The 23,698-nt window shown below is 34.8% G+C and overlaps 1 protein-coding gene across 1 annotated transcript in view; it reads right to left on the bottom strand.

Moving 5' to 3' along the window:
• Hdac9 (histone deacetylase 9) overlaps positions 1-23,698 on the bottom strand; it is a 658,195-nt gene that overhangs the window by 556,925 nt on the left and 77,572 nt on the right. The window lies entirely within an intron of this gene.

The raw sequence follows: 23,698 nt of genomic DNA, 5'->3' as shown, positions 1-23,698 counted from the left end.
TCACATCCATATTTTTCTTAATCATTTACTTTTATACATTTTAACTGTATTCTCTCCTCACCCTTCTTGGTGTGCCTAAAACTAGGAAACAAAAATGATCTTTTCCAACACAGGATTGATTTTTTTTTAAAACTTAGGCTTTATCTGGCATTTAGGAGTGGAACTGGGAAGGAAGAGATATTGTATAAGTAAAAAATAAATAACAAAGAAATTTGTTTTACAAGATGACACCCTTCAGCCCAAAAATGAATCAGAAGAGCTTGTATGAACATACTAACTGAAGTACTTGTCTCAAGTAAAATTCCAAATATTTTGCAGTCTTTAATATATTGACTGAACATGATTATCACCAGTAATCAGACACCTGGAATTTTAAGCTTGGTCTCCATAAAGGAGTGTGAAACTCTGGGGCACCACCTCTTAAGAGTGGCAGTCAAGGGTAAAAATTAGCACCTTGACCTCTATCCTTTAAAACAATTTACAGGGTTAAAATGGGGTTCAAATAAAAATACAAGAGCAGCCTCAAAGGTTAAATAAAATTAGAGGGGAGAATATATGGGGAAGCCAAGGTGGGAGGAGGGGTGAATGTCAGCTCCTCTGTTTCCAAGCTGTTGAGGATACTGATGACCTAACTTCACATCCTTTGTGAAATAAAGTGAGTCCATTCATATCATGGTCTGTTCCCTTTATAACTTCTCCCTATAAATACCTCCAAAGTCCCTATCATTTCTGTAATCAGTGTATGTGAGTGTGTATGAGACAGTGTGTGTGTGTGTGTGTGTGTGTGTGTGTGTGTGATTTTTAAAACTCAACATAATGTCCATCTGTCCCTGGAACATAAATTCTCTATGACCAGGAATGATTCCGTGTTTCTTCTTCATATTTACTCCCAGTGCCTGTGCCTGGGACATAGTACCCCTCACTAAACACATGTAGCAGGAAGGGAAGGAAGACTGGGTAAATGGGGGAAGGGAAAAAAGGAGAGAGGAGGAATGGCAAATACGGAGTGGAGACAGAAATGACAAACAATTTGGGTACTACTTAGGATACTCGACTAATAATTGTACATAAAGAATGCCTTGTCTATACATCTTTCTTAATAAAATGAATATTTCAAAATATAATACTTTATCATTGTGAGAAACCAAGTCTAAAGTAGAATCAGTTACTGACTAATATGTAGTTTTTGAAAAAGGGCACCTCCAAGTTTTTTCATATAGAAAATTTGTATTAAATTTTAATGGTGTAAATATGAAATCATACAGCTCTAGATTTAGGTACACATGTCCAAAGAGCGTGCCCACACACACTACTTGACTACCACATGGGAATTCCAAAGCAGGGTCCAAATACATGTACTCAAGAATTCTACAGTGAACTCTGATTAAACATCAAAATGCAGGTTATTGCTATAAAGTATAAATTTGTTTATAAAAATAAATCTTTAGGCTTTTTCTTGGAAATGAGGTATTGGCTTCAGGAGAGCAGTGGCTGAAGTTTAAAGTGTTAAATAAAAAATTCTAAGGGTTGGTTGGGGTTGTGGCTCTGAGGTAGAGTGCTTGGTAGTGAGCATGTGTGAGGCACTGTGTTCAATCCTCAGCACCACATAAAAATAAAATAAAGGTATTGTGTCCACCTATAACTAAAAAATAAATATAAAAAAATTCTAATATGTGTTGACAATATGGACTATATCTTTTATATATAGATATATGGACTATATCTTTTATAATCCTAAATTATATCAAAGAAATCCAATTCTGAGAGAATAATCATACTTGAGAACACCCTAACAAAGAATGCCATCCTTCCCAAAAGAGTACATAGATATTATTTGAAGTGTTAGATTGCTAAAAATATAAACATGAAAGATATCTGACATAATTCATTTCTTCTGCAATCTACAAATACAAAATTACAACCTGACATGCCCATATGCACATTTCCAACAGAAAGTGCAAAACCCAATCCAAACAAGTAATGAGACTGCTTTATTTTTATGTAGAATTTTCACACAGTATCTCCTTTTCACCTTAAAATAATCTCATGAGATTGATAAGCCCTATTTTAAATTGCTTTCCAAATCACACAGCTAGTGTGAAACCAAGATTCAAGGCCTGCACTTACTTGAACTTTCAAGGTCTGTCCATTTTATCATAACTGTGTCCACATACCATAATAGTTAAAAATACTTTCTTCAGCAGAATGCCAAATGTAGCACAATGATCAAATTAAATCTACATTGTAAAATTGCTATATTATCATTTTGGCCAAATTTTTTTCTGTAAATCATATCAACTATCATAACCAGATCAATGCTAAATGACTTATATTTATTGTTTTACTCAGTGGAAGTTCTGTTTTATTTTGTTAAATTATCTTAAATGAAAATTTTAAAACTACCTATTAATTAATAAATGCATAGGCATCTGTGTTGTTGATTGATTTGTAAAGTATCTTTGATACAAGAAATGAAACATTCACACATAAAACAGCTCTAATAAAGCTTGGTCTTGCAACCTTATTTATAAGCACTAGCCTTGCTACATCTTGGCAGGCAGGCAATCTGCAGAGTGTAGTTCTTAAATGATAAAGTTCTACAAAGAGGAAATTTAGCATATTATAATAGCCCTCGATCCTGGGATCTGCTTTAGAATAACTGTGGAACTTCCACACACATGCACACACATGTCCATCCAGAGCATACACACTACTTGAACTACCACATTGAAATTTCCAAAGCAGGATCCTAATATGTGTACTCAAGAATTCTACAGGGAACTCTGATTAACAAGTCAAAATACAGGTTACTGCTATAAAGTATAAATTTGTTTATAAAAATGAACTAATTTTTAAAATAATATTTTATGGGATTATATACAAAAATGATACTGAACTATGGGCCTTTGCTTCCTCTTGACATTTCAGCCCCATACCACCACCAATAATCCCAGCTTTCTCAGTCTCCATTTTAATTTGTTAAAATCAGCAAGATACCTACAAGATTTTAGTGAAGAGATTAAGAGGTTCCCCACCTCTGATGGTCCCTTTAACAAACAAGGTATCACTGTAGAGGCCAGCCTCTTCCTAAATATTTAAGGTCCTTTTAGAAATGCTAAGTGGAGATTATTTAAAGACTTAAGTACACAGAAACCTGACACACTCATTTTTAATGGGGAGGTAGACTGTTGTTTATTTAGCTTTTGAAATCCATCCTAAATTTGGCTTTATGGAACCAAAAAAAGTCTAGCTTTAAATTAACAGACTGCTTTCTACTGTCCAAGGGATAATTTGAACTTCATGGAGACATGCCTATGAATGGAAATAAAAATAACTCACATTGAACTCTTAAAGCTACCCCACACGCATTTCACTTGCCACAAGGACCACTGTTTCACGCATTGCGTTTTAGTGGCCTGTAGGAAACTTTCACTGAAACAGTTTCCTACAACCAAGAAAAGGAAGACAAATATGATTTCACAAAAAAGAAAGAAAGAAAGAGAAGGGGAGGGAGGGAGGGAGGAGAGAGGAGAGAGAGAGAGAGAGAGAGAGAGAGAGAGAGAGAGAGAGAGAGAGAGAGGAGAGAGAGAGAAACATAAACTTCCTGACCTTTTAGCATCTGGGCTATTAAAGCATCTCTGTCAGGGAAGGAATGGGAAATAGGGGACTCAGAAAATAGTCCAAAATTCTGTGGCTTTAGTTTAGCTCACCCTCTCCTGTGCTCTAAACAAGAATGTACTCCACATGAAGTAATCCTCCCAGTCCTAAATTCTTCTCCCCCCTTATCTCATCTCACCCTCGCTTAAAACCTTAATTCAAAATTTAGAAATATTTCAAATATCTAGAAAACTAACAAAAATAATATGAGAAGCATGCCTGGTTTGAAACAGGTTCATATTTGCTATATTTGCCTCAAATCTCTTTTGTTCCCTCTTCTCCTTTACCAAGCACAGCTTATGTACCTTATGATAACCTCTCTGGTCCTACTGGGCCAAAATGATCTCTTCTGCAAAACTCTTTTTTTTTTTTTTTTTGGTCTAATTCTAATTTTAACTAAGTTTATGTTTTATTTCTTGTCCAGAATCATTCTTATAAATTTGACTAGTTCACTCTGCCCCTTAGGCTAAATTAAATTGTATAATGTTTAATGACTCTTAGGTTTTCTATTTCATCTTGTGAAAATGTTTTCCTTTTAAAAAAAATCCATTTTATCTAATTTTTAAAAATTATCAGCACATAGTTTTCATAATTCTTTTTTATTTTAACATCTCTATTAATAATCAGTGTTGTTTTCATTTCCATTTTCAATAAAATTTATGTGTACCTCCACACTGAATTTTTTTTTTACAAACCATGGCAGAATTTTGGGTATTTATTAATCTTTTCAGTTATTTTGTCAATCATATCGAAAAAGTTCAGCACTTATCATCTTTTTGAGCCTTTTAGTGAACTCTGAATGTCAAGTCCAGTAAATAAACAAGGACAACAGAAATAGTATTCAATTGCTTTCCTCATCCCTCCTCTGGCTGTTTCTAAGCTAAATAATATCCAACTGAACCCCTCTCTAGTGGAAAGTGAAATACCATATCCTGTAAAAAACAAAAATCATGACTTGAAAGATTTTGTTGCAAAAAAAGTCAATATGTAAAATATGTCAACAATAAAATGATGTGGATGCCTAATACACAGAGGGGAAAATCTTACAGTTCTGGGAAATTTTATGTTACTTAGACTGCAGGTGTCAGAGAACGTGACACTGTCGGAATGGGATTTAAGCGAATAATATTACAATTACAAAAACAGCAATAAGTTTCCATTTACCAAATACTTATGCCTGCCAGTAAATGAGATTAGTGCCACCATACAGAATACATACATACATACATATACTTATGTATGTATGTATTCTGTATGGGTGGTACACACACAACACACACACACATATGTATATATATATATATGTGTGTTTTCGTGTGTGGTGTGTTTGAGAGGGAGAGAGATAATGAGAACAACTAAGTGAATAGTTACAGAAAATTGGCTGGTCATAATAGTGCTAGTTGATAGGAAATCTACAGTTCAGGTTGACTAAGTAACTTGCTCAAGTGACAAAATTTATATTGTGGTTCTGGGATGTAAATACAAATCTTTATAACTCTACAAACCTCTCTTCTCACTGTGTTTTGCTCACTTCATTCAAAACAGATATAAGTGATGAGGATGATAATCTCATTTCATGTTAGGAAAAAGATATAAGTGGAAAAAATAGGAAAGTAAAATTTATGTGTATCTCCACACTTAATTTTTTCATAAATCTTGGCAGAATTTTGGGTAATTTATTAATCTTTATTAATCTACTTAATTATCTTTATTAATCTACTCTCCTCCAGGTACCTTTTATTTTGAATAATAATAAAACAAATTTTACTAAAGACTGACATCATGCCAGGCCCTCCTCTGAGCAGTAAACATGCATGTCATTCATGTTTTCTTAAAAATAAGCCCATGAGGGAAAACTTCTATCACCCTCATTTTACAGAAGAAACTAGGGAACAAAAAGGCTAAGTAATGTGCCCAAGCCCGCCCATGTAGCAAGTTACAGTTCTTGTCATTATATCCAAGTGTTTTACTCCAGAGCTGCCATTTATATTAAATGAGAATGAGGAAGAAGTAGGATATTTTGGGGAGATCCCTAGTGTCATCAAAAGTAGTTCACTATTTCGAGTTGCAGCTTCTGGGGAACACTGGTTGGAGTGTTGATGTGCTGTATAAGTAAAAGGATCTCATGGTCAACTAGAGAATAGTAGGAAGGTTAAATCCAGGTAAACAGGTCCACTTTGCAGCAGGACTACTCAGAAACTAAAATATATCACCATTTTTATATTACTAAGATAAGGACATAGAGCACAAGGTTTTCTAATCTTCTTTGACCAAGAAATAACTATTGCTTCACAGAACAGATGTTGACAGTTAACAGTCCCCTAAGTGATTTCTCCATGATAATACAGCTAGTTAGAGGTAGACCCAGAGCTAGAACTAAAGATCTCTGGCTTCTGAGTCAGGTGCTACCTGGCACAGATAGTAAGGGACCTCAAAATGTATCCTATGGACAATGCATAACAATTTAAGATTTTCATGAGCAGGAAAATGATGGCACATAATGTACTGAAGTGGTGAGATATTAGCAACCTTTACAAAACCACTGCAGAAATTCAGGAGTGACATGCAAGGCAGCCTGATCTGGGATTGGATCAGAAGCAAGAATAGAATCAACCATCCAAAATCAAAAGAAAGCCTTGTCTACTGCTAGGAGCGGTAGTTTTGAGAGACAGAACTTGCTGCCCTACTGGTATTTTAGGTATAATTCTGAAAAAACCTAAGATTGGGCATTATACCCCCTCTCCAGCTCTACAAACTTATCCTAGGGGACAGTAACCACATAGTTTCTATAAAATTAAATCTAGTCATCATATGAACGTTACTTATAAATGCAGCTAACTTCAATTTCTTCCCAAAAAATCCCAGGAAAATCACTGGTAAACCTTTGCATAAATTTTCAGTTTTCATCCCTCATCTCATCCCTGACTGCCTCTTTTTTGAACTCATATGCATGTGTGTGTGCAACTGTGTGTGGTCTATCATTTAGGGGCAAGCACAACTGAGATCTAAAAATACCTTATTTTTTTCAAAACAACTACACTAATTGAAGTGTATAGAGAACACGTTACTCATGTTCACAAAATGCCAAAATAAATTTTTAAAAAAATCCATCCTCAGGAAGTCACACACTCTTTAAAGTATATGACTCCTTAAAGTATAAAGGAAACTCTGATTAACCCCCTCTTTTCCTTTGCTATACAAAACAAACAACAACAAAAAAACCTTCAAAATAGTTGTATCTTTCCTAGTATCACATAGTATTAATAATTAGGTAACAGTTTCATTTTCATCTTTTGGTGCCTTATTATCTAGTCATTAAGTCCAATTGTCTTTATGGTGCTCATTTTCTTTTTTCTTATGCAAATCTTTGACGTGAAGAAATTCCTTCCAATCAGCCTATGGCAAATGCCACTGGTAGTTAGCCACTAAAAGCATTTCTCCTCTGTCATACACAGACCCTTTTCCTCTATAGTTAGGTGAACTGACATCACTCTACCCAGTGGAACTGAGCAAAGGTAATATATGCCATTCTTTAAAAAAAATTTTTTTAGTTATATATGGTTCCAGTATCTTTATTTTGTTTATTTACTTTTATGTGGTGCTCAGGATTGAACCCAGTACCTCACATGTGGGAAAGCAAGCACTCTACTACTGAGCCACACCCCAGCCACCATTCTTGATCCAGGCTCTGCAGAATAATGACTAGCATTCCTCCAGATGCCGTCTCCCTTCCAGTGCCTGGGATGCTGATGTTCTGGACAGCACTGGAAGCCATGTGCTGAAGATTCTGAAACTACCTCAAGATAGGTCCCTGAATGTCAGAGAAGAAGAGTGGTTGTGCTGACCTAAAGGAACCGCAGGACTCATACAAACGAGGAATAACATGTCACTGTTTTAATTCACTCATTATGTTGTGCTAAATTGCCACACCTTGTCTAGCTTAACAAAGAAACAGAATTGACAACTGAGATAGAATGGGATTGCAACAAAGGCCCCAAATTTTAATATTGGCTCTTTGTCATAATATGGTAGCAAGGAGACAGATCTAGCAAGCTAAAAAGCTGACAGCCCATGCCAGAGGATAGCCATATTAAATGGCTGAATATCTGAAGTCTGCAATTATTCAAAATATTATTATTCAATTATTATAAAATATTATTATTCAAAATAAATTATTCAATTATTCTTAAATATCTGAAGTTGCAATTATTCAAAAGGCAATCCAACTATCTAAGAAACTGCAGTTCTGGAGGAAGAGATATCGAAAGGCCCATGATGTTCTTGTGCATTCCTTGTTCCTTACTACTTTTTTTTTTTGGTGTGACAAGAAAAAAAAAAAAAAGATTAATCTGTACAAAATTTAACTAGTTTGTAGACAGAAATATCACAAAAATTTGGGACTTCATAAAACTAAAAAATCAGACTGTGTCTCATTCTCAAACAGCAAAACCAAACACAACACTAAAAGGCTTCAAACAGATTAGAATAAAAAAACTTTTAAAAAAGGTTTTTAAAAAAGGTTTTCATCAGTAAAAGTCCATTAAAAATTCCCAAGTGAGATCTGTGACCAAAAAAATACTGTAGTGTAGATGGTGCCACCTCTACCACTTCCCCCAATCCATTCTTTCAGATGAACTCAGAGTGGCCATAGGAAAATAAGGAAGAATCCAGAAGAAGGAAGGGAAGAAATAAAGCAGAGTTAAGAACTATGTTTTGGATGTTTTTCCTGACCATCAAACTAATTGGAAGTAATATGTCAGAACCTACTAAGTTTCTGAGGGAACTAAACCACTAAAGAAGCTACAGTCTCCAGTAAAGGAGGCAAACGGTCTGATCACAGTCCCAATAGGCATTTGAAGCAGGTCCTCAAGAAACAAAGCAAACAAAGAAACAAAAACCCCCTTTTTCCTTCACTCTTCTTCCATCCTTATAGGTTAAACAAAATAACATTGGGGTTCAAACCTTCACCACTGGGAAGGTGTCTCCAGAAGGTCTCTAACATTGGTTACCTACATCACTGCCCACTTCAGATGTACTCAGGGAAGATCATGGTGAAGGGAGAATTTCTCAGAAGATCATGACAGGGGCTACAGAGAACATAAAAAAATGCTATAGGGGCAATTTTGGAATAAATTGGGGACAAAATAATGTTCCTGGGACAATTTTGCATCATTTGATTATCTTAGCCAGCCACAGACACAAATACAGCTAGGTATTGTTTTTTTGAAAAAAAAAAAAAAAGCCCACATGGTTAAATCAAATAGATTATTTTCTCTTAGACAAGATGAATACACATAAATCCCATGTATAATTTAAAATATTGCTACTATAATTAAAAACACAAATTTTAGAAACCCTTTAAAATAAGAAAAACATTGGGTTACTGAAATCTAATGTCAATGGAAAGCTTTTTTCCTCTCATGGATTATTTTGTCCCCTATAACCTATTTTGACATACAAAAAAAACAGTTATAGTTTTAAAATAATGACATGATATAATTTATTATTGCACTTCCATACCCATAGATTTCAATAAATCATGTAACCACATCATATCATTAGAATTACTAGAATATGTTTTATTCAATAGTTTCTCTTTGTGCCAACAATTATTATTGTTTAATCATTTATTTTTGCCACTGAAAAGAAAGATTTTAAAAGTTCGACATGCCTTAATTATTTCTAAAATTCTAAAGATTAGCAACGTTCCTCTACCACTGGCTTGGCAAGAGTACTATTTCAGTTGGAATTTCTCTCTGTTCAGCCTACCTCCTTCCTCATTTTCTATGAGTAGTCAAAATAGCAGAGTATCACTTTTGGAGTGACATGGCATTTCAGGAAAAGCCCACACGACAACTGTTTAAAATATTCTTTGCAAGCTTCTGACTGAGAAATAAAACACAGGCGATTCGGAGAAAGCTTTAATTGTACTCAGATTCTATAATAGGAGAAGAAAATGAGATGCAGGAATTAAGAAAAACGGGCAGGATTATAAATCCAACATTTCACTGAGCACCTTCTATACACAAGACTCTCTATGGGGCACCCATAAAATCATAAATAGAACCAGAATCATTGTGAACCAAAAAAAAAAATGACAAAGCAGGATTCCCCCCTTGATTCAGCCCATGCTGAAACAGAGAAAAGGTTAAAGTTATTTTAAAAAGGAGCTGTCTAAGGCAAAGATAGAGACAGTCACTCTTTGGAGCTGGAGATACTATTTTCCTTTGAGTCTTCTTTTATCCTCAAAAACTCAGCTCACCACTCCTCACCTAGCAGCAGAATTAGACAGATCTAAGACCAAAAATGTCCATGAGAGACCAGGCACAAGAGGAGTGCAGCACAGACTTGAAAGGACTTATGAGCTGCTGGACTTGGAGAGGGAAAGAAAATGGTGAGGAAGCTGAAAGCAGGCGACCAGGGAGGGATAGCTCTTTCAGAGCACAACATGCATTTGGCCATGAAGTGTATCCCAAGACACTGAGTCAAACTTCCATGAATGGATCTCAGTCAAAGCTAAAGACACTAAAGGTGGCAGTGAAGAATCTTCACTCTGGGAATGCACAGGAGTGAGAGCAGATTTGCTGGAAGCTGAAGAAACTGAACACTCTCCTTTCTAGTTGTGACTTCATCATTTTTATTTTTATAGGTCATTTTTATTACCCTCCTACTAAGCTGCACCAAAGGGACTCTGGAACCACCTTGTATAAAGCAATGATAAATGTGATAAATGCTTAAGAGACTAATTCTCCTCCTCTGGCAGATAGGCAAGTTCAAGGTGTGAGTATCAAGTTAGGTTTTAGTCTCAGGTCCTTATAAGAGCAAAAGGTATGAAGTGACTTATATAAGGGCAAAAAATCTTATCCCGGAGAGGTCATTGCAAAATAAATAAATAAATAAATAAATGGATTCATACATACAAAATGAGGTTTTCAATACAAATTCAATGAAAATACGACCCCATTTTAAGCTGTAAAACTGGAGTCAATAGGAATTAGAAACCAAGTAATGTGAGAAGTGAAGAATTATTCTGGGGGGAAATTGCATATATAATGTAGATACCCTGCATGCATATTATGGGGCTGCCATAGGCTTAGCTGCACCAGCAAGAAAACTTCCAAAATAGTTTGAACAAGGTACATGGTATCAGAGATAGAAGTGATTAAGCTATGATGTTCAGATTTGGAGATGTGTACAGGCTTCCTGGATAAGCTATGCTGGGCCATTCAGGCAGAAAGAGAGACATGTAAGACAGAAAGACCAGGAAACTGAAAACACGATGATCAAAGGAAATAGAAAATGGATAAGCATCATCATCTGAATATTAAATGCCATAATTTTACTGAAACAAAGGATATGTTAAGTAAAAGTGGCTTGAAAGGTAGCCTTGGGCTATATGGAGTGTGACTGTTTTTGATAAGCAATGAGGAAACTACTGAAGATTTAGAAGGAGGAAAAAAGCCAGTGAGAGTAACATTGTCTGCACTACAGGCTGCCCAGCAGGCCCTGCGCTAGAGAAGTTTTCCTCCAGCTCTTAACAAATGCCTATAATGGCTGCAATGTTACATACCGCCTCCTGTCCCTAAAAATAAAGGATCAGAGGCTTCAGTGAATTGGGTTTGTTTGTGCAACAAAGTGCTCACTATCATGCTGTTTAGAGGTATTTTTTAAAGCCAACTTAAAAGAAAACTGTCAGCAAACAGTTCCAGAGGAACAAAGTCCTAAATATAACTATGGCCCTTGTTTTAGTCATTTTAAAATTTGTTATATTTAGTGAGATGTTTCAAGTAACACTCTTCTGTGAACAGAAGCAGGAAAGACCCCAAACATAGGCCAGATAACAATACCATATCAATAGCAAAATACCTTTCCAAACTACACACAAACCATTTTAGTATATCCCAGACCAAAACTGAAAACTGGCTGTAGTCACCAGCATCCTAATACAGATTTATTCATTTCTTATGGTGCTATTATCCAAAAGGGAAATGATGGGACTTGAGCAGCACACAGGCTGAGACAAGAAAGATATATTGAACATACACCAGTCTGGTATAATTAACAGTCTCAAAATACTTCTGCATTTGAGAAGTGCTTTTTTCTTACCTGGAGCCATAATGCATATATTTGATTCCACCACTTTGCCTCTTTTGGCAGCAAGGCTCCTATAACACATAAAATTAAGAACTCCATAATCCCTATGATAAGGAAATAAACTTTTCCTTCTCAACATCAACAGTCTTGGCCACCATAAGAATTTGAATGCAAGCTTTACAAGTCAGTGAGAATAAGAAGGATGGAAGAATTATCTCCCAGCTCAGAGTCACATCTGCAAAAGGTGAACAGAGCCAGAGAGAGTTCTCTTTTTATCCAACTCTGATGTTTTGTCACCAAAAGCCTATCATTTATAGGAGAAATATATAGATTTTATCACCTCCTTGAAGGACTGAATGGGAGGGACATGGAACGATCTGGGGACAGGCATAGAAAGTAGGATAAAATAACCCCCTTCTGCTGATGAAAGATCAGGATAGGGTTTAAACTTCACCTTTTTCCCCTTCTTTGTCTCTAATTTGATATCTAATAGCACAGAGACCCAAGCTGATGCTGGCTAATGACGGATGGGATTGTACAACCATGAGCTTCCAATGCCAACTCTGTTGCTTCCTAACTGAATCTCACTGAACCTCAACTTCCTGACATTTTTTTTTAAAAAATCATTTATTTATTTTTTTTCCTGACATTTAAAAACAGAATCCTATTACATATTTTCAGAGATTGTTGAGGAAATTTAAAAATAATGCATGTAAAAATACTGAATACTATATACTAAAAATATATTCAATGCCTATGTTTCCCTTCAAAATCCTGATACATACTCCTTTTTATAATAAAATGTTTATTGAAAAAACAATAAAAGAAAAATATGACCCATAATCTCCCAACCTTTAATGAATGGCTAAATATATTTTTATATGTTTCAACTTAATCTATTTGGTATATGTATATTTTGAAATTTTTCCAAAATGGTATAAAATAAACCCAGTATTTTTTGTGACTAGTACATTTTAAGATTTAAAAAAAAAAAAACTTAAAATGTTATTGTTTTTTCATTTACCAGTCTTGTATTAACTGAATCCTTTGCATTCATGCTAAAAGACATTCTTTGCTTTGATGTTAGTTAAATATCTATCTTATCTTCAAGCTCTTTTCTGCTTTCTTTCTTTTTTTCCTTTGATCCATCTGCAATTTATTTTTGTATATAATGTGAAGTAAAGGACTCTTTTTCTTTTCCAGAGAGTTTGCCAGCATTTCCAGAATCATTTCTGAAATAATCCTTCCTTTCTTTACTAATTTAAATGCCACTTTTATCATATACCAGAATGGATGCCAAGATGTTTTGCCAACTTTGATAGCCGAATACTGCCTATATGGAGCATTCCACGGCCCTATGCAGGCCCGGTAGGAAAGTGTGCCAACATCCTTCACCAGTGAATATTTGCCATAGCAACAAGATGCCACAAATGTCCCATCTCTGCTCTAGTTGGTTAGTTTCTAGATTTTCTAGCTCAAGTCTACTGTGGCTTTGTGATATATATGTAAAATCTTGCAGGTAGAGTACTCTTTTATTTTTCTTCTTAATCAAATTATTCATGGCCATTTCCTAATGTTTATTACTCCTGATGAGTATCATATTCACTTTATAAGTCTCTTCAAGAATTTTGGTAGGATTACTTTATAATCATAAATTTACTTTTAAAATATTAAAAGAAATGTCATCTTTACAATAATGAGTCCTTCTAAATAGAAATATAAGTAGTTCGATTAAGTCACACATTGTCTCAATTCTAAAAATGTGTGTATTTGTATTCATACATTTACATACACACTCATGTATGTTTTGTTATATGCTTAACACGTTTTTGTAAAGTTTGTTCCAAATACATGTTATGTTATTTGTTGCTATTATGAGTGGAGGATATTTGTCCTTTGAAGGTGGTAGTCCAAAATACCTTAAGATGCTAAAACTGACACTATCCAGAAAAATGTTACACACAAGTTTATATTTAGATATCCACTGGAATTAACTCTTTTCATGAACTAACCAAGAGTCCACATACCTGAGGCAAAAAAAAAAATATGAAACAAGCAACAAAGAAGTATGTAAATTATTAAAATATTTTCTAAGGTAATGTGTACTGCCAAGTCCTGACATACATTTTCCTAAGACATACTCTTCAACTCATTTGTCTACTCTATAAAATTTGTCTCTCATTAGTATTTTATTTTAAAAATTAGTTTCTTCATATTGTTTCAGAAGTATTATCTAAATTTGAGTATTGAGTACATAGTTTCTTTTCTCTCTTTTTTAACAAAATAAGCATAGGTCTGAAATCTGCCTATTAATTGTAATTTTGTCATATGTCACACATTATAATATTTTTCCTATCACTGGCACTATTTTCTTAATTGTCAGTAATTACAGTTTTGATTTCCTTTTGATCCAAAAATTTAGAAAAGTGGTTTTCCTTTTATGTCTCCAGTAATTTCCTTATTTAAAAGCTTTGTTATTAATTTATACTGTATTGCTTTGTGGTCAGATAATGTAAACTGTTCTCTTTCTAGTTTGAGATATTTATTTAACCATATTAATGATATCCTCAACATTTTTTCCTAAACCATTTGTCAAAGGCTCAGAATAACTGTATACCTAACACAATTAGTCTTCGTTTGCAGAAGTTTTGCTTCATAAATATGAAGAGACAGCATTCCAGAACTCTAGAGTATTAGAAGTAAAGACACTTTGGAAGCCCCAACATTAATTGCTCTTTCCTTCCAGATCATGATGCAGTTTTACAAATGATGAGCTTGTTTAAAGAATGAAAAGAAAAAGCCCTCTGAGAGCATATAGATCATATAGGGTTTCCCAGAATGGTGGTAAAAGCCTACATATGAACAGATTCCACTATACCAAGTATGCTACTGCCCCTTCTCCTTTGTGAGGTCAGTACCTGGACCCCACCTGGGTCAGGAGAGTCAAGGACAGCTGCATTAGAGGCAAAGGAAAAGCCAGCCCAGGCCACCCCATACCCAGTAATCAATGCATCCTCCATCTCTGTACAGCCTATTCTCTTTTGTTTAATAATATACCCTGCACCAACTTATGGCAAATCTAAAGCAAATAATGTCTTGGTCTCCGTTTTGCTGATTTAAATCACCTAACAACAAGGATACAATTTAATAAATGTTATTCCATTTAATGTTATTTTTTGTGTTGGTTTTGGTAAATGAAGTACCCCAACTGCGTTTTAACTGTAGGTATTTCTGTAAATTATTTAAAATATATTCATCTCTTCCTTACTTAATGCTTTTTGTCTTACATACCATGAGTTGTTATATCATATTCCCTTTTGACTATATATGAGTTAGAATATATTTTAACCCATTATTGGATTTTAACCTTGCTGGGTCATTTTATAAAACAACCTAATCTGAGAGACTCTAGCTTTCAAAGAAGAAATGTGACACATTTGTACTTATTCATGTAAGTAAATGTCTCATTTTACTTAGGGACTATCAGACAATAGCAAGACTAAAATGAGTTACTTCATTCATTTACACCAGGAGGGAGAAGCATGAGGGATTTTGCTCCCACTGGTGGTTTTCTTGGATAAGAGTCAGCTGCAAGACCCAAATCCAAGGGTGTTCCAGGAAATTCAGATTGATCCATCAGGAATTCTTCAGATCTCTTACATCTGCTTTCAAAACCATATGAGAAAATTTAAAAAAAAAAAGAAAAAAAAACAGAGAACTTATCATTATTTGCCACGAAGTACTGTAAGCCCCAGAAAAATAACTGTCTCATGAAAGGAAAACAGCAATTGCGGAAAAAATTTAGTACCCTTGTAGTATGTTCTGAAAGTAAGACAGAAATGGATTCAAGATTACTCTCCTTGAACTTAAAGTTCTGCTTTGTGAAGCTAGGTTTTGTGTGTGAGAGTCAATAAAACATAACTGGTGGACTCCCCGATTCTTTACCTCAGATTTCTGATGTAGGACAGGGGGCTATCCAAAGGCAGAATAGTGAAATGCATTCAAAGATCTGTGAATGATTAGTATTGATTTCCCTAAGAAGATGCTCACAAAATAAACAGGTTTTTCATTGGAAGACAAAAAATTTCTTTCCCTGTATACATGACTCTGAGGCCTGTTGGCTACACCAGGCAAAGGTAGTTGTTTGCTTTAACTGACAAAAATAGAAACCAAACAATGACCTCAACAGGAGATACTTCTTCCACAGGTTTTAATTTATACTTATCTAAACTGATAATATAAACAATATAAACTAATGATATACTAAAACAATGTAGCTCTCTATTAATTTCTTAAGTACATTTTCTATTATTCACACCATCAAATTTTTGAGTGGTGGACTTTGCAAAGCATTATGAACAGTATTACTAAAGAGAGAAGCCATTTATAAGTTATACATTTCAAAAGCTGCTCCTTGACAAAAAGAAAAAAAAACAGATCCCTATGTGTTATTAAAATAATAAAGTCTAGATAGAAATATTTTGAAAAATAACTTTTGGTTTTATTTCACTAGGTATTTGAATAAAATTGATGAGCCCATAAATCAAATGACCAATTAGAGCTTTAGATAAAATTGAGTTAAGAGAAGGCTTTCCACATTTAGTTCTACTAAAAACAACACAGATATCATTTAATAAAAACAAGCTTCCTTTGATATCTGCTTTATTGCTTCAATTTCTCAGACATATTGAAGGGAAGGCATTTTGTTTTGTTTTGGTATGGGCTATATTTTCATAAAATTCATGTTTATGCCAAAATAGACACTATGCATACACATAAACATATTTATATGCATATAAACACACATGCGTAAATAAATACATATCTACGGTTAGGGGTGTGTGTGTGTGTATGATTTCATTTTATCCTATCCAAAAACATAAATTTGACTTTTTTGACTAATTATTTCCTATGTGAAATTAACCTATTCTCAGATATTTTTATTTGGCATTATTAAAGATAGTGTAATATGGTCAGCAATTAAGTGAAACAAAATAAATTTATTTTATAAATATACACAAACATAAAATAAATACATTGTTTATTAAATATACTATAAATACACAAATATATAAATACGTATACAATATGCACTAAGTAATTTACTCTTTCAGAGATTGAGCTGTGGCATTTGCTTACACTGAAAGAAAATTTTTATGTATGTTGACATTTTTACAGGTGAAACCCCTCTGATTTGTCACCTGCCAGTTACTTTAATCTCTTACATTTTCCTAAATCTGCATGAAATCATTCAGTCACATTTGTTAGTCCCTGGGTACTGTCAGCATGGGGTTCCCTTGATAGAGTAGCACCTGATTGAGCTTCTTTGTCTATTAGGGCTTTCTTTTTTTGCTGCTTCAAAACCCTAGAAGCACTTCATTTTGCTGACTAACCATTTAAAGCATTATCTATTTTCAAGTCTCCAGATTCACTAGTTTTGATCCACCTTCTGAGGAATCTGAGACCTCCTCAGGTTTTCTGGAATGCAAGTTAAGTATTTCTAAAGGTGTAAAATTGAACCACTTCCATGTTCCCTTGTCTATTTAAAGGACCAGAATCTACTTAAAATCTTAAAGGAAAAATATAAAAAACAAAATTATTCTCTTTATATGAGTAACTGTAAATTTTTTAAATGCTGAAATGTAATCGAATCTCAGTGAACTATCGTTACACCATTATTATCTCTGGAGGACAAAACACAAGAGATAGATCAGGATAGCTGCTCATTCTCTGTCCCTCTTTCCATACACACACACACACGCGCACACACACACACACACACACACACACACACACACACACACCACAAAGACATACACAGTCTGTCTAATTTCCAGAAAGAATAGAGTATGCCTGTAGAGACTGATATTTAAATTTCAAATTATACTAAACAAATTTACCACATTCACCCTGTTAAGACGACTTTAAGACTTACAAAAAAATTATTATCTTTATTATACCTACGCTTCCTCAAATCAAGTGTTGTAAATGTGAAAAATGAGTACATTGTCCATTCTTAATGGGAAAGAAAATAAACAGATCTTCCAGAATAAATGAGTAATCTATAGGGTTAATAAATACTATTAAGTGGTAAAATACCTGCAGCATTTTGTGAGTAAAACTTGAGCTTATTTTTAAAGAAAACCAATTTTTAGTTGCTACAGACTAAAGTGTGTGTGCCTCCAAATCCCTATGCTGAAATCCCAGCCCCCAGTGTGAAGGCATTAGGAGGCATCTACGAACGGCTGCCATCTATGAACAAGGAAGCAGGCCCTTGCCAAAATTTAACCATGCTGGCAACTGGTTCTTGGGTTTCCAGCCTCCAGAACTGTGGGAAATAAATTTCTCCTGTTTATAAGCCATCCAGTTAATGGTATTTTATTTTTATAGCGGCCTAATCTGACTAGGACATCAATGTTTTTAAGGGGAAAAGCCTATGATTGTTGATGAAATAAAGTAACTCTAAAAGTAGAAGTACTAGATTAGAGATGAACAAAGGGTTGACCCACAGATTATAATTAATTTGATGTTCACCCAGTCATCTCTGCATGCTTTTTCTTAATTCAAGAAAAGGAGAGGGAGCATCACAGTAGTGTTACGGTTAATAGAAGGAAGCCAGCATCAATATGGTGCAAGAATTAGTTCATGAATGCCAGCCTCATAAAGCAATAGAAATATATGCTAATCAATTCAATAATTAAACAGAAAATGGAAATGTGCATCAATTCAGGGTACCAGCAATACCAATATACCAAAGATGATGAATCAAAGCATTCTACCTATGAATCATGAAAAAGTATACATTCATTCTATGGAATAAAAATTATGGCATTAGAGAAAATTTAGTAATTTTTAAATATTATTTACATCTTGGATACAGAACTATTATAAATGTATGAATTTCATATCTTATTTAGAAGAAAGACTATTTCTACTTCTACACTGAACTTGTTTTGATAAAGTTTGTAAGCAAGCACAGTATCTGCCTCTCTGTTCCAGCTGTTTGCTGGCCCAAGCAACATGGATGGCATGTTCTAATCACGTGCACACAGAGGCCTGCCACCACTCCCATGCCCACCCCCCAGGGTTTTACTTATTAGGCCACCTTTTCCTTAGGCTCATTCCCAATCCTCCCTTGCTCTTCCAATACCACAACTTTGGTCCAGGAGAGTTAGAGAGCTCTCTTGTCCCCTTCTTGGAAAACACCCACCTAACTGAACTATAACACTCAATATCAATAATCAAAACATTGTTTTCATCTTGCCTATTCTGTTTTATTAATTTATTCTTTTTAGCTATACATGACAATAGAATCTATTTTGATATATATTCTACAAATAAAGAGTATAACTTATTCTAATTAGGATCCTAGTGTTGTGGAAATACACAATGTTGAGATTCGCTGTGATATATTCATATAGGTACAAAGGAAAGTCATGTCAGATTCATTCTAATGTCTTTCTCACCTCACCTCCCTCCCTTCATACCCCTTTGTTTAATCCAATGAACTTCTATTCCCCGCCACCTCTTGTTACGTGGTAGCATCCACATGTCAGAGAGACCATGCAAACTTTGGTTTGGGGGGACTGGCTTATTTCACTTAGAATAATAGACTTCAAATCCATCCATTTACCAGCAAATATCCTAAAGTCATTTATCTTCTTGCCTACTCTGTTTCACAAAAACTATCACTTGTTTTATGGGGTTACATTTTTGGAGTTCTTTGTATATCCTGGAGATATTAATGCTCTATCCAAAGAGCAGGTGGTAAAGATTTTCTCCCATTCTGTAAGCTCTCTATTCATGATCTTGATTGTTTCCTTTGCTATGAAGAAGCATTTTAGTTTGATGCCATCCAATTTACTGATTTTTGACTTTATTTCTTGTGCGTTAGGAGTTTTATTTAGGAAGCCCATTCTTGAGCCTACATGATAGAGTTGGGCCTACTTTTTCTTCTAGTAGGTACAGGGTCTCTAATCTAATGCCAGGGTCCTTGATCCACTTTGAATTGAGTTTTGTACAAGGTGAGATATAGGAGTTCAATTTCAATCTACTACATATGGACTTCCAGTTTTCCAGCAACATCTGTTGAAGAGGCTATCTTTTCTCCAATATTTGTTTATGGCGCCTTTGTCTAGTATGAGATAACTATATGATGGTTTGTCTCTGTGTCTTCTATTCTGTCCATTGTTCTTCAATCCTATTTTTGTGCCATTTTTGTTACTGTAGCTCTGTAGTGTAATCTAAGGTCTAGTATTGTGATGCTTCCTGCATTACTTTTCTCATTAAGGATTGATTTAGCTATTCTGGGAACCAACCTAGGTTCCCCTCAACAGATGAATGGATAAAGAAAATGTGATATATATACACAATGGAATATTACTCAGCCATACAGAAGAACAAAATTATGACACTTGCTGGTAAATGGATGGAACTGGAGAATATCATGCTAAGTAAAATAAGCCAGTCCCCAAAACCAAAGGCCTAATGTCCTCTCTGATATGCGGATGCTAACCCATAACAAAGGGAGGGTAGGGAAGGGGAAGTATGGCAGTTCACTGGATTAGACAAAGGGGAATGAAGGGAAGGGAGGAAGATGGGTATAGGAAAAACACTAGAATGAATCAGACATACTTTCCTATACTCATATATGAATACATGACCAATGTAACTCCACATCATGTTCAGCCAACGAATGGGATTTAAATTGTCATGGGTTACACTCCATGTAAGTATATGTCAAAATACACCCTACTGTTATAAATATCTAAAAAACAACAAATTTTAAAAACTATTACATAACCAATGGCATAACATATTAATTGTATAATTATTTTTTCCATAAACATTATTTCATTTCATCTTCAAAAATGACATGAGGATTAGCATTAGAGGACAGATATTGATGCCTGCTCTATAGCTGAGGAAATGGATATGATAGGGCCACATAGCTGTAGGGCAGCAACAATTCAGGCCAGTACTTCAGATTCTCACCTCGGGGCTCTAAGTGGTAGCTCAGGCTAGTGTGAAAACAGTTCCACATCAGGGCTTGAGCTGATTAAGAGAGATGGCTAAATTGTAAGACCCACTTACTCCTCAGCCAGGGCTCAAGGGCAGAGTATTATCTGAGACAATAGTGGTGGTCCACCCAAGGGGAAAGGCAAGCACTTATTAAGTGCTTGTTTTATGCCAAGTACCTTACATAAATTACCTCATTATTCTCCCAAACAACCTTATGAAGTAGGTTTTATCATGTTACTTTTGCAGATTAGGAAAATACATCTCTTAAGAGGTTAAGTGATCTTGTTCAAGGCTACACAGCTAATAAATAGGGTAAAATAAAAGTCAAAAGCATGTAAGCCTGTCTGAACTGGATGCTTATCTTCTTTTTCTGGAATACTTCTGCTTCTACTAGACACGCTACAGAGTGAGTAGAGGAGAAACACATGTGAATGCACATGCACCCACACTCACACACTTACATATACCCATACTACCAATAAACCATAAAATATCTGTGTGTATTTATATATGATCATATATAGCATATTGATATGGTTAAAACATACATATGCATGGTTTAATAAATAACAAAGAATGTTCATTCAAAGTAAAAGAAATACATCTAAGAGGGAATTAGTTACATTTTAATCCCATTCTTTGATTTTAATAATTAATTTTTTAGCTCTGTGTTACAAATTTTTTAATCTGTTGTTTTTGGTATACATGACAGGAGAGTGTATTTTGACATATTACACACACATGGACTATAACTTATTCTAATTAGAATCCCATTCTTATGGTTGTACATGATGTGGAGTTTCACTAGTGGTGCATTCATATATGAACATAGGAAAGTTATGTCCGATCCATTCTAGAATTAATAATTATTTGTACATTTGCTATATTCTAAATTATCTTACAACATGAATAACATGAATAAATTAATGCCTCCCACATTACTTTGGAAGTAGTCAGGTTAACTATCTAATTATAGAGTTCTTTTCACATTTTAAATATACCAAGATCAACAGAAAAGAAATTAAGTCACAAGTATAAGTTCACTATTTCCTCTTTAAAATTTAGCATATCTTAAATGCCAGCACACACACACACACACACACACACACACACACACACACTATCCTCTTTTTTATTTTTCCAAAACAAATGAAATTTCAAGGTAAACTGAAAAATGTCAGTGATTAGCAAAGAAGGGTTACTTCAAGAGTTCAGGTTTTGGTGTGTTCCTTTCAAGGCTCCTTGGGTTTCACCTGGTATCAAGGGAAGCAGCATTGCAAATGTGGCATTTACACCTCATTTCCTGCAATGGAATCTCTAATCTACTATGACATACTATTAAAGTAGAAAAACGTCTTCAATATTCAAGCAAATATTGAAAGAAAGAAAGTTCATCAGGATCTTTGGGGTACATGGACACAAAGATAAACAGAATAGCTCTTAATATCATTGTTAAGATCCTCTAAATATACATATTTTTCTATAATAATTACCCTAGAAGACTGACACTGTAACTATTGTCCATTTTATAGATGAATGAGTAAACTGAGGCACAGAGAGACATACTTAAGATAACCCTTTTTATATAACATATACCATAGGTCTTCAATAAAAAGTTTTTGAAATTATGGGACTTCACATAAATCATAACTTGAAATTTAATACATGAACAAGTATACTTTTTTATACAAAAAGTAACATGCTCATTGGTGCTCAGCTAGAGAGCACTACAACTGCAAATTAAAAAAAATTAAATATGCAATTTATAGTTTATTAAAATACACTACTAAGGACAGAGAAATCAGTTATATGGTTTCTCTATTGATTGCTTGTTCAAAATATCTTGTTCTCCTTATAACCTCCAACAGCTAGCTACTATCATAACATCACCATTATGACCACCCCCACCACTGACACAGGGAAGTCTGCCAGAAGCTTCCCAGCTGGTCAAGAAAGCTTTTTCTCTGGCTTTGGTAGATCATAGACCTCCAAAGGAACTAGAACTACTTTGGGCCCAGGTTGGTGTTTTAAATTTTTCAGGAAATAATTATACCAGCAGTGTCTTTTTAAACTTCCATCAAAACATTTGCAAACATTCAATACTGGCCCTAGGAATGGGAAGAGGTACCCATATTAAGCAAATAAAAACCTCTTAAGGATCAAAACCTTTATTTAGCAGCTGAAATGATCTTGAGACAATAGGAAACCCACACCTAGAAAACAGTCTGCTCTTGCCTTACCAGCTCTCTGCTGTGGTTCAATCATTGCTCTGCCATGCCTATCTTGGTTCTCAGGACTGAGAAGCCCTCTGAAGAACAGCAGGGCAAGCTCCTGCTTGGGATGGTTCATTGGTATCCATGTAATTCATTCTGCCTGGAAAGTCTGCTATTCTCACCGTTCCAAATTAGTGTGCTCAATCTCCTTAGCTCAGTGGCCTTCACCTTGCCTGCACCTTGGAATCAATACCTGAGAAACATTAAGAAATACTCATGCCTGGGCCTCATCAAATACAGAATCACAATTGGTTGAGTGTATGTTGCCTTATAGGACTGGTGAGGCTCATTCAGAATCCAAGAATACCTCATTTATAGTGAGAAAATAACAGATTAAAGAAGATCACCACTGTCACTGCAGGTTACAATTCAATTTCAATTGGAAAGTCCCAAAGTTGGCTTAAGATCTGCCTTTTCCTCAAGACTCTCAGGGAACAGCAACAGAGAGCACTATTACTTCAGTCTCCATATTAAAGGAAGAAAATGACCAATGTCAAAGAATTCTGTTCTTGCCCATTACAGGTAAACTAGTTTAGAACATTGATATATATATACAATATATATAGTGTGTACACACACACACACACACATTTACACACACACACACACACCCATAATATCACATTAGAGAAATTAATTTATTGTTCTTAAAC

The sequence above is a fragment of the Callospermophilus lateralis genome, chromosome 1 (assembly GCF_048772815.1).
Source record: "Callospermophilus lateralis isolate mCalLat2 chromosome 1, mCalLat2.hap1, whole genome shotgun sequence".
Classification (NCBI taxonomy): domain Eukaryota; kingdom Metazoa; phylum Chordata; class Mammalia; order Rodentia; family Sciuridae; genus Callospermophilus; species Callospermophilus lateralis.
Note: the sequence above shows the minus strand (reverse complement) of the source record. Positions and strands in the feature narration are given on the sequence as shown.